We start from the raw sequence: 15649 nt of genomic DNA, 5'->3' as shown, positions 1-15649 counted from the left end.
GGAATTTGCTCCCAAAATAAGGAATAACATGCAGTTTTGATGCTTTAAGCAGCAAAATCCGCTTGTCCCAATAACTACTGGGAATTTGTCATCCAATAAATTGTGACAGGTTTGTCCTGCTGAAATGTATCAGAGAAAAAGTTCTGGAGTGTGGTGTTAGCTGCCAAACTCCTCCTAATTGTGATATGTTAGGTAACAGGAGTTACCATACATATCCCAATTACCTGGGTCACTTGTAATAAGGGAATAAGTGTGACGAATTAAGAACATATTATTTACAGCCGCTTCACTGGATGCCAGTCCATAGAAGGATCGTGTCCAAAACCTCTTGCAACATGCAAATGAGTTTTTATATTCATGCTCTTGAAAATGTATTAAACATTTGCCTATACACCTTCTAAGATCTGTCTCCCTTCTTTTGTTTGTAGTGCGAAATTCAAATACAAGAACCTTTCACTTGAGAGAGTCACTATTTAGAACAAGATTATAACATGACTTCTTAAGGTGACTTCAAGTCCTTCCAGTTGTCTGGGTTAGATGAAGAATACCAAAAGATTATTTTAGAGTATGTGTTGTCGCTTTATCAAAAATAATAAAAATAATAATAAGTAGGAAAAAAGGAGGACTGTATAATCAACAAAACAACACCACCAACAGTGTTATTGCTATTTAGCGCTTATATGTGTTTTGCAGGTCGACGTTTGCTCAAATAGGACCAATGGTTCTTTCTAAAGAACTTTGGGGCATATTATCAAGGACGGTGTTAAAATTTAAGCGGCGATAATGAGCTTGATAATATACCCTTGAGAATTCCAATAGAAGTCCATGTTCTGTTGTGAACGTGGGCTTCTATTGGAATTCTCCAGGGCATATTATCAAGCACATTATCGCCGCTTTAGCTGCAGTTTTCTGTCGCTAAACCGGCAATAATTTTAACGCCGTCCTTGATAATATGCCCCCACAAAACTTATATAACTTTGCAGCCACCTCCGAGATACTTCAGCTACAGCAAATCTAGGAACTGCATGGCAGATCTAAACAAAACAAGCCTAGTTGACTGCAAAATCTCAAAAAGCTCTAGCTCAGTGGCGGCCGCCATAAACAAAGGGTGGTCGGGTGGAGGGAGGGAACGCAGGAAGGGTCGCGCAGGAGTGGTCACACAGGGGGTAGAAATACTATATATACTTTTTTACTTACCTTTAGCTGCCGGTCGCCTCCAGCGTTGCGTTGCCTCTCTTCCTGCCTGGTTCCAGCAGCCACTAGGACAGACTCCCATCCAATTACTGTGCTGCAGAGCAGAGCAGGGATTGGCCTGAGCAGGCTAGAAAGACGCTCTGCTCAGGCCAGGGAGTCTGTGGGGTTTCTCCAGCCCGGCTGCTCAATGCAGCTCGGCTGGGGAAACGCTAATTGCACATGTGTGTTTTGGTCGGCCTGAGACGGCCGGCCAAACACACAAGAGCACTTAGGGAGTGGAGTGCACGTAGCACCCCTCCTCCCCCTCCCTACAGCGCTGCAAAATATTACGATGCAAGAACATCGCTTTATTTTTCATTGCTGGCTCTGAGCCAGGCAGTAAGACGACGCTCCCCCGCCATTGCGGAGGAGCCGCCGCTGCTCTAGCTGTACCCAGGATCGTCATGGGAAGTAGTGTGTGACGAAAATCAATGTGGTATATTTTTTAGCTTAGACAGAGGAGGAAAATAAAAGGTTTCTTTCATAAAAAATCTATTTGGGCATCCTGGATGGTATGTATGGGATTCAGATGGTGGCCACTGGCACTCATTTCATGGATAGGGACTTATTTTTCATCATCAGACTTTGAACCACAGTAAGATAGAGAGTCAGAAAAGGGGAAAAAGAAGAAAAATCGGAAAAACATGATAAAAGGCGAAAGAAGATATGAAAAATAACCTGCAGGTGAGTGCGAGATGGAAAATACAAGGTCATGGAAGAAAGAGGTATGAGGTGGAATCAAGACAAAAAAATCTTGGAATTTCGGCAATCCTGGAGTTCAGCAGTGCTGGCAGTGGGCTCACCAGAAACAACTCTGCCCCACCTGCACTTTTTTTAAAAAACAAATAAAGCACTGTGTTATGCAGGGCCAGCTGCAAATCGTCACCCTGGACAGAAAGAATATTTAAGTCAGACAGCTCCCTGCTGCACCACTCCTAAGGTGCCCTGGGCCTCGGCCCAGCTTGCCCATGTTCAAGGCTGGCCCTGGTGTTATGTGGCATGAGACATGACTGGTTCAACAGGTACATTCCATTTATCTCATGTTGTTGAACATAACAATCTTCTAAGCCACATGTATAAAGACAACACTAAGTTACATCCCTGTGGGTACGGAAGCCACCCTACTGTTGATGGCCTGCTGAATGTGGACGTCACCTACAATCTAAACCTAGTTTTAGTTCTGGTTAGACAGAGGATATCTTGGTTTAAGCAAACGTCTGCATGTTGCATAGGCTTATTGAAATTGGAACCCTTACTCAGATTGAACCCACATGTATAACCGAGTGTTGTCTGCAAACATTTTGAATTGAAAGTGGGGAGATTCATAGACAGAGCATTTCTTTGTTGGTCACCTTCCAAATGAGCTAATGAAGTTACAGATCGATTAGTTCTCCCTCATTCAGGTCTGAGTTGACCCCAAACAAAACCCAACCACAACTAGCAACATCCTGATGCCTAGCCGACTGCGGATAACCAGTGAACAGGGTGGATCTCTGTACCCAGCAGCTTATGCAAGATGTTCAAAATCTGCAACAGGCTGCTTTGCCCTCTAACAACCCTAAATATGAAGGGCCTCGAGGCCCTACCGGCACTTTTGCGCCCCTGGAATGTCACATTTTTGACATTCTGGTGGTGCAAAGTGCCACCACATATTTATAAGGCCACGTAAAGCCACTTTACGTGGCTTTTCATGGCCTTATAAATATGTGCTCCTTTCACGCAGAAAACTGCGTGAAAGGGGGGTTCCATGGGTGTTGCTGTGGGTGAAAGGAAAACGCCTGAATGGATTGATTGTGTGCAGTAAGGTGTCCCTTCCTGCAAAAAATCAATCAGCCCCGCAACGCAGGCACCCTTGCACCATGGTGCAAAGGTGCATGCGTAGGCACAGGGCAGCCCATTGTGTGCCGGCGCAGGGGAAAAGGACATGAATGCGCTGTATCACATAGATAAAGCACATTCCTGCCCTTTCCTTTTGCCGGTGGGCAGCGCAGCAGAGAGGCCTGCGGGCGCCGCCCTACGGCAAAAGCCCATAAATATGGCCCGAAGTGACCATGCATGTCAATTAGGAGAAGCTAGGGGTAGCAGCTCCTACTCCAAGATTGCCTTTTGGTAACACTTGCACTGCCATTCTTACCACTGGTCCCTACAGTTACAGAGACAGCAGAAGGATCAGAAAGTAATCATGTACATCTAAGAACCCAGCCTGTGGAGTGAATGTAAGGATGCACACATTATTTTAACCAAAGAGTGCTCAAATAGAGATGGTATGGAGGCCTCTTAGTAATTGGTAAGATGCTAGCAAACACTTAACAATTGTGATACATTTTCTTCTGGGTAGTTAAATATTGAATTATTGAAAAGAAAAAAACCCACAAATTAGCTTAAAGTACAGCAGCACTTGAAAGACTGAGTTCATTAAATACAACTTAAAACTTGATATATTACCTACCTTATACATGTATAACTTCCATGTACTTATGTATCTATGTATTTATTACTTTAGTGGTACTGTTAAAAAGAACACATTTGCATCTCTCCAATGCACTGCCCTACGTTTCACTCTATACCTCTCTCAGTATATCCTCTACCTCCACTCTCTGACTCATCGCAAACCTCATTCTATTACTATGATCTCCAAAATAACCCATTCTGATACTATGATATCCAAAATTCCCCTTTCTAGACTCTACCCTCCCCTATCCCTTTTTGTATCACCCCAAAGCCTCATGTACCCATCCTTAGACGAATCTGAGACCTCATTTTACTACTAGGTCCTCCCTAATCCGTTTCTAGAGACACTTCCATCCTCCATCTCTCCTTACTCTTCCCAAACCTCCTCCTACTGCTATGATCTCCAATAAACACTTTCTATACTCTTCCCTCTTCTATCCCTCCATTATTTGTTTCAATCCGACTAGCAGATTCAAATGTTCACCACTCAGATTAATTCATATTTCCCTCTACTAATTACCACTAATCCTTTTTGGGTTCCATCGCAGCGTTCTACTCACGAAAAGCGCTTCGACGCCTCGTCAGGGGTAGTAAGAGCTATATAAATACAATTACAATTACTTTCTGTAGTTTTCATCACTTGCCCTTGCCCTAGGCCGTCAACAGTAAATAGGAGGCTACTAAAAGGTTAAAGGTATGGCACGCGGTCCGCCTTGAGATGTTATTAGGGTCAAAAGGTTTATGATGCCACTTTCACTACCCCTCGCATTATAGTGACTAGACATCATGCAAGTGACCAGGTTTTAGTGACTGGAATGTGTGCATTAGGGTGTGACTAAGAGGATACTCCAATCAAGAAGCAGAGGGGCCTGGCTCCAGTAGAGTGGCATTGCCAAAGTAAGTGGTTATGAACTTAAATATTGGTCTGCAGGTCTCAGAATAACTTCGTCAAGGAAAATTGGAAATTGCTGTAGAGTTGAATAGGTCAGTAAGGTCAAGGGGTGCGCCAGGCTCTATTCATTGTTACCAATTCTTTAAAATACACAAATGGGTCTTTGGCTCCTCCCAGAGGAGTATTTGTCACTCACCTCATGCTACTGGCTGTTAAGACTAGCATTCCACCTTCTACTGAGTGCTTGAATTGCAATACATGTAGGACTATTTTGCATTAAAAACAGACAGTGAATCTTCACACATTCAATTCTTTTTCTTATACATGCATGAGGTCTGCTTTTATTGTGGTAACATATGCAAACACAGGTATGTATACATGCTGTTTGCATGAGTTCACAACATTGCGGTTAGACTGATAGGTTTTTTCAGTGCTTGTTTTCAGTTAAACCTGCATTTCTAATGTTTTCAATCACTTGAGATAGTACTTGTTGACACATGAGTCAAAGCTAGCCTTAGAAATGGCAGGACGATGGATGTTCAATGCTGAGCCTGTGCTTTTACTGCAGCCTATAAAATCCAAGCTACTGATTTTATCACATTCGCCAGGATTTGACAAGTTCAGACCCATCATGACACTTAATGCAACAGAATTTTTAATTCCAATTTTAATAGAGTGTATTATACTATGGGGCGTAACTTCAGTGGGGCAGTTTGGGGTGTGACACCACCCAAATAAATGCATTCTTGGCTTGGTACTTGGGTCTGCGGCCCTGAGTTGGGTCTGCTATGTCTGTGTTGATTTTGCTGCCAAGAACTGAAGACAAAACAGTGACCTTTGGTGTAAAACAGGCATGTTAGAGACATAGATATACATCTGGTGGCTAAATTTCAAAATGTGTAAGCAGATAACCTTGAGTCAATACCAGCCTTCCTCCCTGTCTACACTGTTTGATCACAGGCAAACATTTTATTACACACAGCCTCCTTTTTCTTTATTGCCACTTATGAGAACACTTTAAATACTTGAGTTGATGTACAAACACCTCTTACGTTTGTTTTTGGAGTGTTTTTTTAAATAAATAGTTTTATTAGATAAGGTGATTACATAATCCTCCCCACAATAAAATCCTCCATAAAATCTATCAGATCCACCCCCTTTGTCCCTCCCCAGGCCTTTCTTAGGACATGACCCGTCCATATAGTGTCTTAAACTAAAGTAAAAGAAAAGGAACATCCCCCCTCATTCAAAAAAATATCTCCCCTCCAGTGCCGTCTACCCCCCATGTCCCTGCCATCTCCCTACAATCATTGTATCGGTTTATCACTTTCCCTCCTAGGAGAGAACTCAGCCTAGCTGGCCCTCCCCAACCCATTATGCGGAAGCCTTCCATTCCAGTCTATACCGATGTCCACATTTCCATCTCCTATGCTTTACAAGCCCACTCTCCCCAGTTTCTTCGGTAAGTACTATACCTATTCATTCTAGCAAACCAGGCTTCCCATTGGCTAACTTTCTTCATTTTTGTCTCCCATTGCTGGAAACTGGTTCCTACCGGGGACTTACATAAGGTAGTTATTAATGACCTTCATCAATGTTCTATAAAAATAAGATTCCCGGCTTTCGGGATTCTACGAAAACTTCGGTCTACCAGACCTAAAAAAGCCACTTTCGGTAAGAGATAGATGTTTTCTTCAATGGCCTGACTCACTTCGCTAAATAGCCTTACCCATAAAAGGTTATGGGAGCTGCAGTAGCAAAACCTATAGAGCCAGTCTCCATCAGAATTACATATTGGGCACCTCTCTCCATTTGAGGGAAACACTGTATTCAGAGCCCGTGGCTAATGAAACAACATCCACCTGTTAACGAAAGCCTTACGCTGGAAATTCTCTAGACTTGCTGTGAACACCTCACTATGCATGTCAAATGTGGTGTATAGCAGCGGGTTGATCATCTGCAGGGGGATTGGCCATGTGCAGCAGGGGGTTGTGCAGAGCCTGCAAGGCCCTGTATTTCAATTGTGAGAGCTACCTCCGTGATGTTGCCCAAATTGTTTCCTCTGCATTGCACACTCATGACATCAGGGGGCTTTGAAATGCTTTCCAATGTAGGGAGTAGTCGATGCCATACAATCCTTCTGTAAACAATCCATGTAATTTCCACTTTGGGAAAACCTAGATCTTTGTCAATGCCTCAATTTTTTAATGTTCCAGAGCCCAAAAGACAAAGGAATGGCCCATTACGCAGAACCGAACAATAACACTAGCATCCAAGTGAAACACAGAGGAGTCTGCAGCAGAATTGAAAGTGTTCTAGAAGACTGTGTAAGGTATAAGTTTAAGAGGGAAAAGGGTATTTTATAGTCCTAGGTTTGTCACTGGCTGCTGTTAGTGAGGTAGAACAGTATGGAAAGTAGGGTGTAGCTGCCATTTGTTTTGTCAATTGATTGATAAAGAGGGAGTCCTAACTATGGTGTTTGTTGCTATTGGTTTAAAGTCATTAGCTGAACAAAAGGACTGCTAACTGTACGGTTCATGCTGGAAGTTTGATTTGCACCAACCAGGCCCTGCAGTCTGACTGACAAGGTAAAACTTTGAACGAGGCCCACTGTGAGGGGAAGCCGCCCAGGGCTCCGTTGCGGTCGGCTTGAAACTTTAACTTTGTCCCAGTCTAGCGTGCTCAGATGTCCTAATAGGCGCTATAGGTTTCTATGTGCTAAATAGTGCTAACTCTTTAAAAATGTATATCTCCGGTTCATACAGTGGATTTGTTTTCATTTTGGTGTCATTTTAAAGATAAAAATATTTCCTGTTTTTATAAGTTGGTGTTGGATTTTTATTGTGTGTTGTGTCTAAATGATTTACTGAATTGGAGTTTTTGGATGCTTTACATACCTGTCTCTGAAGTTAAGACTGCCTGCTTGTAGACAAGCTACCAATGGTTGAGCATGGGAATTATTTTCTGAGACCTATTCTGAGCCCTAAACTGTGTTAGTGGACTTATTGCCAGTGGTAGATGCACATTTACCAGTACTAATAATCCACTTTACAACATAGCCTACAGAACTGATGAGATTTGGTTTATGAAAGTGGAGTCCACTAAATGTGAGTGTTGTATACAAGTACTACATCTGGGCAAGTAGAAAGAGCACTTTAACCACAAGAGCACTGTGGAATACTGCATGAATAGCTTGGGAAAACATGTGAAATAAAGTTTGACAATAGACCAAAACAACTACAGAAAATGATTTAATGTCTAATGAATACAAGAACTTTAACTTCTTGTAGTGTGCATAATGACTGCAGTAGGTGAGAAAGGCGAATTCAGACTCAACATGAAGTCGCCTGCCCCTGTTTCCAAACATAAGTGTGCGGAAACTCATAATCAAACAGAGCAGATCAGCACAGTGTTCAAGGTGGATCAGGGCATGTTGTACAAGGAAAGCATGGTTTGGAGTTGGATGTCAGTCAGCTGTAAAATATTGCATCTACAGACATCTCTACTTTTCTCTCTTACATCCTGAAAATTAAACCGGAGCTGAACCTATGTGGAATCCCTTAGAAACACACTTCACAGAATGTGAAAAGTGAGCTGCTGCCAGGGCTACTGAAATGGTGAGATTTGCCTTTAGAAATTGAAGTGAACAGTTACTTTGCAAATACTTGGCTGCTCACTGTGAGAAGGTGTATCTAAAGAAGTAGAAACAGCAGCTTAAGCCAGCGAAAAGTATGTGGAATACTTCATTATCAACCATTGAAAAATGCAAAATGAAGTCTGAAAGTAGAGACAAAAACTACTGAAAGAGTTTTAATGTGTAGACAGTGGTAGACTTTTACGTGTTTTGTGGTATCCATGAGGGTGAGGAAAGAGAATCCAGACTGAAACTGAAATCACTCAACCCTGCTTTCAAACATAGGTGTCTGAAACTTCATAATGAAGTTTGTAGTTGGTTGTGAGACAGCTGCAAAATACTACCTTCAGAGACATCTTACATTCCTCTCTCACATCCTGGGAAAGAATTTGGAGCTGAATCCACATGGAAACTCTTGGAAACACTCTTCACAAAGACATTGACTGGTGGACTGCTGCTAGGGTTACTGAAGTGGTGAGATTCACTTTGCACAGTGGACTGAAAACTCACTTTTCACATTAGTAGTCCACTGAACATGACGAGGGTGTACAAGAAATACAACTGAAGAAGTAAAAACAGTAATTTAATACTGGAAAGTATATGGAATACTCTGTTAGTAACTTGCAAGAAAATGCTAAAGTCTGAAATTAGGCCCAAAAACTATTGAAATGTAATGTATAGATAGGTGTAGAGGTTTAACTTCTTGTGGTTTGTGTGCTAAGTGCAGTTGACGAGAAAGGAAAATCCAAACTGAGACTGAAGTAGCTTATCTCTGCCTTTTACCACACCTGTTTGAAAACTTATTATCAAACAGAGCACACTATCATGGGTTTTAAGGAGGTAAAGTACGTATTCTAAAAAGTCAGCATGGTTTCGGGGAGTGTGTCAGGCAGCTTTAATTGTTTGCATCCAGTCATCTTTATTTTTCTGTCTTAGATCCTGAGTACAAAACTTGAGCTCACTCTACTTGGAAACCCTTGCAAATATATTTAACAAAGGGGCTGAAGAATGGGCTGGTGCTAGGCTAGGCTGAGGTTTGGCTTTTGAAGCTGGAGTACAGACTTAGGGCCCGATTTATATCTTAGGACGGGTGGACGTAGAAAAGGAATAATTGCCACCTCATCCTGGGAGATGACTCCCACGGTGAGGGGGCATTTTCTTTTTTTATTTTCAAAAAGAAAACCCCATTTTGGGATTTTCTTTTTGGAAATAAAAAAGAAAACAGTTTGATGCAGGGCTTTATCATTTTGATGGAGCCCTGCACCAAACAACAAAGAAGATTGACAGGAGTCGCTGTGGCAGCGGTTCCTGCCAATGCATTATAAATGACCACCAGCTTGATGGTCATTTATAAATTCTACAGAGAGTCCCTCCACCAGAGGGACCGAACTAAGGCCATCCCTCGACATATAAATTGGGCCCTTAGGTTCCACTTTACTCATCTGCCCAACATGAATGAAGAATACAAGTTCTATATCTGAAGAGGTAGAAACTGCAATTTAACCACAAAAGAAGTATGTGAAATGCTCTATTAGTAACCCGTGAAAATATGCAAAATGAAGTTTGCAAGTGGGTCCAAAAACTGTGGAAAATCATTTAATGTGTACATAGCTGTGGAGCTTTAAATTCTTGAAGTTTCAGTAATTACTGAAGGACGTGGGAAAGATGAACTCAGACTTAAGCTGAAGCCGCTCTCCCCTGCTCCACAAAAAGGTTTTTTAAAGCTCTTAATGAAACAGAGCGGATCAGCACAGGTAGTACAGTGCGTGTTGTACAATGTTATCATGGTTTGGAGTTGGGTGTCAGACAGGAGCGGATCAGCACAGGTAGTACAGTGGGTGTTGTACAATGTTATCACGGTTTGGAGTTGGGTGTCAGACAGGAGCAGATCAGCAAAGGTAGTACAGTGCGTGTTGTACAATGTTATCATGGTTTGGAGTTGGGTGTCAGACAGGAGCAGATCAGCACACGTGTTGTACAATGTTATCACGGTTTGGAGTTGGGTGTCAGACAGGAGCAGATCAGCACAGGTAGTACAGTGCGTGTTGTACAATGTTATCATGGTTTGGAGTTGGGTGTCAGACAGGAGCAGATCAGCACAGGTAGTACAGTGCGTGTTGTACAATGTTATCATGGTTTGGAGTTGGGTGTCAGACAGGAGCGGATCAGCACACGTGTTGTACAATGTTATCACGGTTTGGAGTTGGGTGTCAGACAGGAGCAGATCAACACAGGTAGTACAGTGCGTGTTGTACAATGTTATCACGGTTTGGAGTTGAGTGTCAGACAGGAGCAGATCAGCACAGGTAGTACAGTGCGTGTTGTACAATGTATCACGGTTTGGAGTTGAGTGTCAGACAGGAGCAGATCAGCACAGGTAGTACAGTGCGTGTTGTACAATGTATCACGGTTTGGAGTTGAGTGTCAGACAGGAGCGGATCAGCACAGGTAGTACAGTGCGTGTTGTACAATGTATCACGGTTTGGAGTTGAGTGTCAGACAGGAGCGGATCAGCACAGGTAGTACAGTGCGTGTTGTACAATGTATCACGGTTTGGAGTTGAGTGTCAGACAGGAGCGGATCAACACAGGTAGTACAGTGCGTGTTGTACAATGTATCACGGTTTGGAGTTGAGTGTCAGACAGGAGCAGATCAGCACAGGTAGTACAGTGCGTGTTGTACAATGTATCACGGTTTGGAGTTGAGTGTCAGACAGGAGCAGATCAGCACAGGTAGTACAGTGCGTGTTGTACAATGTTATCACGGTTTGGAGTTGGGTGTCAGGCAGGAGCAGATCAACATAGGTAGTACAGTGCGTGTCGTACAATGTTATCATTGTTTGGAGTTGGGTGTCAGATCGCTGCAAAATGTTGCATCTACGAGGATCTTTACTTTCCTCTTTTACATCCTGAAAAATAAATTGGAGCTGAATCTACGTCTAACCTCTTGTAAACACACTTCACAAAGAGTGGAAAAATGGGCAGTGTCTAGGAGTATTGAAGTAGTTACATTCAGATTCACAAAGTCGAGTGAACAGTTACTTTGCACTTTACTCATCCACTAAACTGTACTTTTTCCCCATACAATGGCTGAAGGTTTTCTTGCATAACTTGCAAGTCAATGTCTTTGCAGACTTTTTTCCTAACCTTCTCTGATACAGAAGGAGTGAAACACAGTGAACTCTTGAGGCCCCCCTTACTGACGGACCACCTCAAGCTGTCACTTCTCATTCACTAAAGGTGTTATTTTTTATGTTTCTCTTCAAAACCTCAAAAAATAACAACAAAAATGCTGGAGCTCTTTAACAAGGTTGTTAAGTCACAGAGATCAAGCAGAGTCAGGAAAAGAGCCAGGAACCAATCAGAAGTGCTTTTTGTGTGAGTCATTGGAACCATGGTACTTTGTTAAAAAAATAAAGAAATGTATTTACAAAGCTTGAACTATCACCATTATTATAGGTTGATATAAACCCCCCCTATGGTCTTACTAAAAAATGTCCTTTCCTAGTGACCTCGAAGTTTGTGAATACTTCATTGTCCCTCAGTACCTACCCGGTTCCACTGGATATAGAACTGGAGGGAAAACTCATGCGGGAACCCTGTAACACTCCACCAATGTCTGTATGGGTTCCGCGGGAGCACTGTGGTACCTTATGGGTGGTCAAAAATAACAAGTAAAGTGAAAGCAGCCAACTGATAGCTTGGAAAAAGAACAGTTGTCAAAAACATGCCAGCATGATACAGAAACAATCAGAAGCACATTTCCCTGAATAGCATTTCACATTGCCAATTTAGACAGTCTGGTTATGTTACAAGCAATCCAAAGCCATCATGGCATCTCAGAACACTACAAAGAAGCAGACATGCAAGTACTGCAATGAGTATCCCACCGCACACTCAAGATGGATGCAACAACTTCCACTGCATCACCTAACACTAGGTCCGACCAAGAGTCAGTGGCATGGCAGTTTTTCTGTCTGCCGGCTGGAAAAAAGTATCATTTTTTGCCTGACAAAAGGCTGCTCTAACTGCTTAAGTTTTCTCTAGGCCTAAACTCAAAATACATGCATACATACATAGATAGAGGTGTTTGGTTTAGGCCACTTCTTTATATTCATACTTTTAGTATTATAAGGTATGTTAAACCTTTCACAAGGATCTCTTGTGGAGTCGCAGTCTGCTCTATTATGCACCACTCACTGACAAATCAGTTCGCACCTGACTGCCATAAGGGGGGACCGGCCTATTCAGAAGTCAAGACATCAGTCTTTTGGGAATCATCTCTATTTCCCATTCTGCCTTCTGCCATCTTATCCATTCACTATTAAGGTGACCAGGATGACCATAGCATGCTCCCCTGCACCCCCACTCCAAAGAATGTATTACTCCAGGGTGCGGTAGCAGCGGTGCCCAAGAAAGGGGCCTCTGGAAGGACCACTAGCACCTTGGGTGAAGTCTCATTTCTGAGCGCACTCCCTGCCTACAGGACCACAGATGATGCTTCTTGTGTCTACCTTGTCCTCTTCACTTGTGATGCCCTAGGCTTTTGACTGCTCTAACTTGAATGCAGCTCCAGCGCTGCAGATGCACCATCAGAAGCAAATCAGAAAGTGCACAATTGCGCAACAGGGCCCATTAGCAGAGCAAGAATAAAACATGAGACCGAGGAGCTAATGGGATGATGCAGGAGGTCAGTGGTTGATCAGGAGCTGAGGAGGTGACTCAGGAGCCAAAGGGGTAGATTAGGAGGTAAGGGGGTAACCAAGCAGCTAGGGCACTGACCAGGAGCTAAGGCGGTGCTAAGTGGCTGACGAGGAGCAACAGGATGATCCTGGAACTTAGGAGCTGAAGCTAAGAGGTGGCTCCGGAGATCCTTACTAGGAGCTAAGGGGCTGACCAGGACCTAAGGCAGTGTCCTAGGTGCTAAGTGGGTGACGAGGAGCAACAGGATGATCCTGGAACTTAGGAGCTGAAGCTAAGAGGTGGATCAGGAGCTGAGGGGGTTACTAGGAGCTAAGAGGCAGACTATGAGCTAGAAGGCTGACGTAAGAGCTCAACTAGGAGCTAATGGGGTGACCGGGGAGCTAACTTAGTGACCAGGAGCTAAGAGAGACCAGGAACGAAGGGGTGCTACAACCGATCTAAGAGGCTAACCAAGAGCAAGTGAGTGACCAAAGAGGTAAGGGACTGGCCAGGAATTAAGGAGGCGACCCAGGTGCTAAGGTGCTGACCAGGAGATTATGAGGTTACTGTGGAGCTAAGGTGCTGACCAGGAGCTAGCAGGGTAACCAAGGAACTGCGGGCTGAAGCAAAGGCGGTGACTCAAGAGCTAAAAGGTTGACAAGGAGCTAACGGACTGACCCAGGAGCTAAGGAGTGGGCTAGACGTTAGCAGGCATATACCATACTGTTGACACTGCCACACACCAAAATGCTGAGACTGACACATACCATGATGATGAAAACACACATCGATTCCAGAGAGATGGTCACACACCATGATGGTGAGACCCATGCAAGCTAAGCTAGGGAAACTGCAATACATCAGGCTGGTGAGACCAACACACACTGTGCTGGTGAGACCACCATAAACTGCAGGTGGGACCGCCATGTACCATGTCAGTGAGAATGCATGCCAACAGACCTGATTCAGGCAGGAGACTCCCAATTTTTTAAGCCTAGTATGGATTTAATTTAGCTAGCTACTGCCTAAAATTGCCCCTGCTTCAATATAAGCCAATGGGGAGAATACATTAACCCGATTTTCTTTCAAAATCTCCCGCTCTCTATTTTTAAAATGATGGTATGTCTGTGAAAGAGACAACCGCAGAACATGGTAGTGAGATCACCACAAGCTTCACATCTTGGGCTAACTGTGGTACGCAAAAGCCAAATGCACCACAGCCCTAGAAGAACTGAGAGTCGCAATCTCGAAAAATCATAAAACAGAGAGCACACAAACGCACACAACATAGTTTGGACTGCGAAAACACTAAATAGTGTCATAGGAGGAACATTTCACGATTGAAACAACTTCACGAGGTTATTGTTTTGTCGAGTTACTTTTATAAATGTTCTTGATCATTCTGTCAAATTTAAGAATGTCACCTTTTTTAAACGTATTATTTGTAGTTTAGGGTTATGCAGTCGAATTTTATTTTCAATCGATGTCCCCTATTCTTATTTGGATAATAATGTTTTTTTAATATGGTGTTTCATACCAGACTCCATATAACACGTAATGATACTCAACGAATAAGCGTTAGAAGGCTGGAACGCCGAGTTTGTTCTGCCAGGACTCTAAACTGGAGCTCCCAGAAGATGCCAGTAGCACGGTCAGACTATCCTAAATGCAGGACCGATGGAATTATGCGTCAGGAGAGGGCCAGATTATGTGGCAGGGTTGAGTAAATTACCAGCAAGAAGAGCCATATGATGCGGCATAATGCGGCACATTTTTTATAGCATTATTTAATTTTTTCATCATTTTTAAATTTGGTAACACTGTATGTGCATTGGTTCCACATCACCAGTACCAGTTTAGCCTCCAAATATAGCAATAAGCAATAGAAAGGAGACCAGTCCAACTGTGCAATGGGCCTTCCACTGCGCAGCAACACGCCTTGCTGCATTTTTAGTAACTTTGAACCGTTTGACCTAAAAACAAGAAAAATGTTTTTTAATTCTGCAGTTTATGCGGCAGAGGACTGATTATGTGGCAAATACAGCTAATCTATTTTTATGCGAAAGTTGCAGCAGCCACACAATCACATAATTCCAGTGAATCTGCCTACATGGCAACCTGGCAGTACCCGAAGTGCTGATCTGACGGGTCTGCTGGGTTGGATTGTAAAGATGATTTCTCTGTTTATTACTGTGAGAAGTTGGCCTGGCATATGCTGTCCTCTAGTTATAGGGGACACCTTGTACCAGTCCAATTCGACTCTTATGGTGATAGGTTAAAGACAACCTTTAAAGAAAGCTATCCTAGTGGTAGCTGTGGAGAGCAGCCTTCAGGCTAAGTCTTGAAGGAGTGTTAAGCTTATTGTTTTACCACAGAGAACCTCTTGAATAACCAAATGAAAGAGTAGTCCACACAGGTATATACATAAAATATATGTATTTATTCTAGGAATAACCCCACTAGTCTCTTTATGAGGCTAGAGGTGAAGATACAATTCAAACAAGCATTGATAGTTACAATAAATAGCACTGGAATCACAGGGCCCCAGGGGGGGACCAAACCATATATCAAAAAAGTGGTATAAGAACCACGACAATTCTACAGACAATGCCTAGGGCATTTAGGGTCGCTGGCCCCTTGTGAAACCACCCAAGGTAGTGAGGAAGGGGACCCACGGGAGACGCGTGCAGTGACTAAAGTTACTGTCGGGATCTCTATTATAGCCTATGGAGAATGTCGCGGTTGAATTTTACAAGT

The 15649-nt window shown here is 43.1% G+C and overlaps 1 protein-coding gene across 2 annotated transcripts in view; it reads right to left on the bottom strand.

Annotated features, from left to right (window-relative positions):
• Positions 1-15649, bottom strand: part of ABCA4 (ATP binding cassette subfamily A member 4) — a 1118748-nt gene that overhangs the window by 665653 nt on the left and 437446 nt on the right. The window lies entirely within an intron of this gene.

This window comes from Triturus cristatus, chromosome 4_2 (assembly GCF_964204655.1).
Source record: "Triturus cristatus chromosome 4_2, aTriCri1.1, whole genome shotgun sequence".
NCBI classification, from domain to species: Eukaryota; Metazoa; Chordata; class Amphibia; order Caudata; family Salamandridae; genus Triturus; species Triturus cristatus.
The sequence above is the reverse complement of the archived record's forward strand: the minus strand, read 5'-3'. Positions and strand labels throughout refer to the sequence as shown.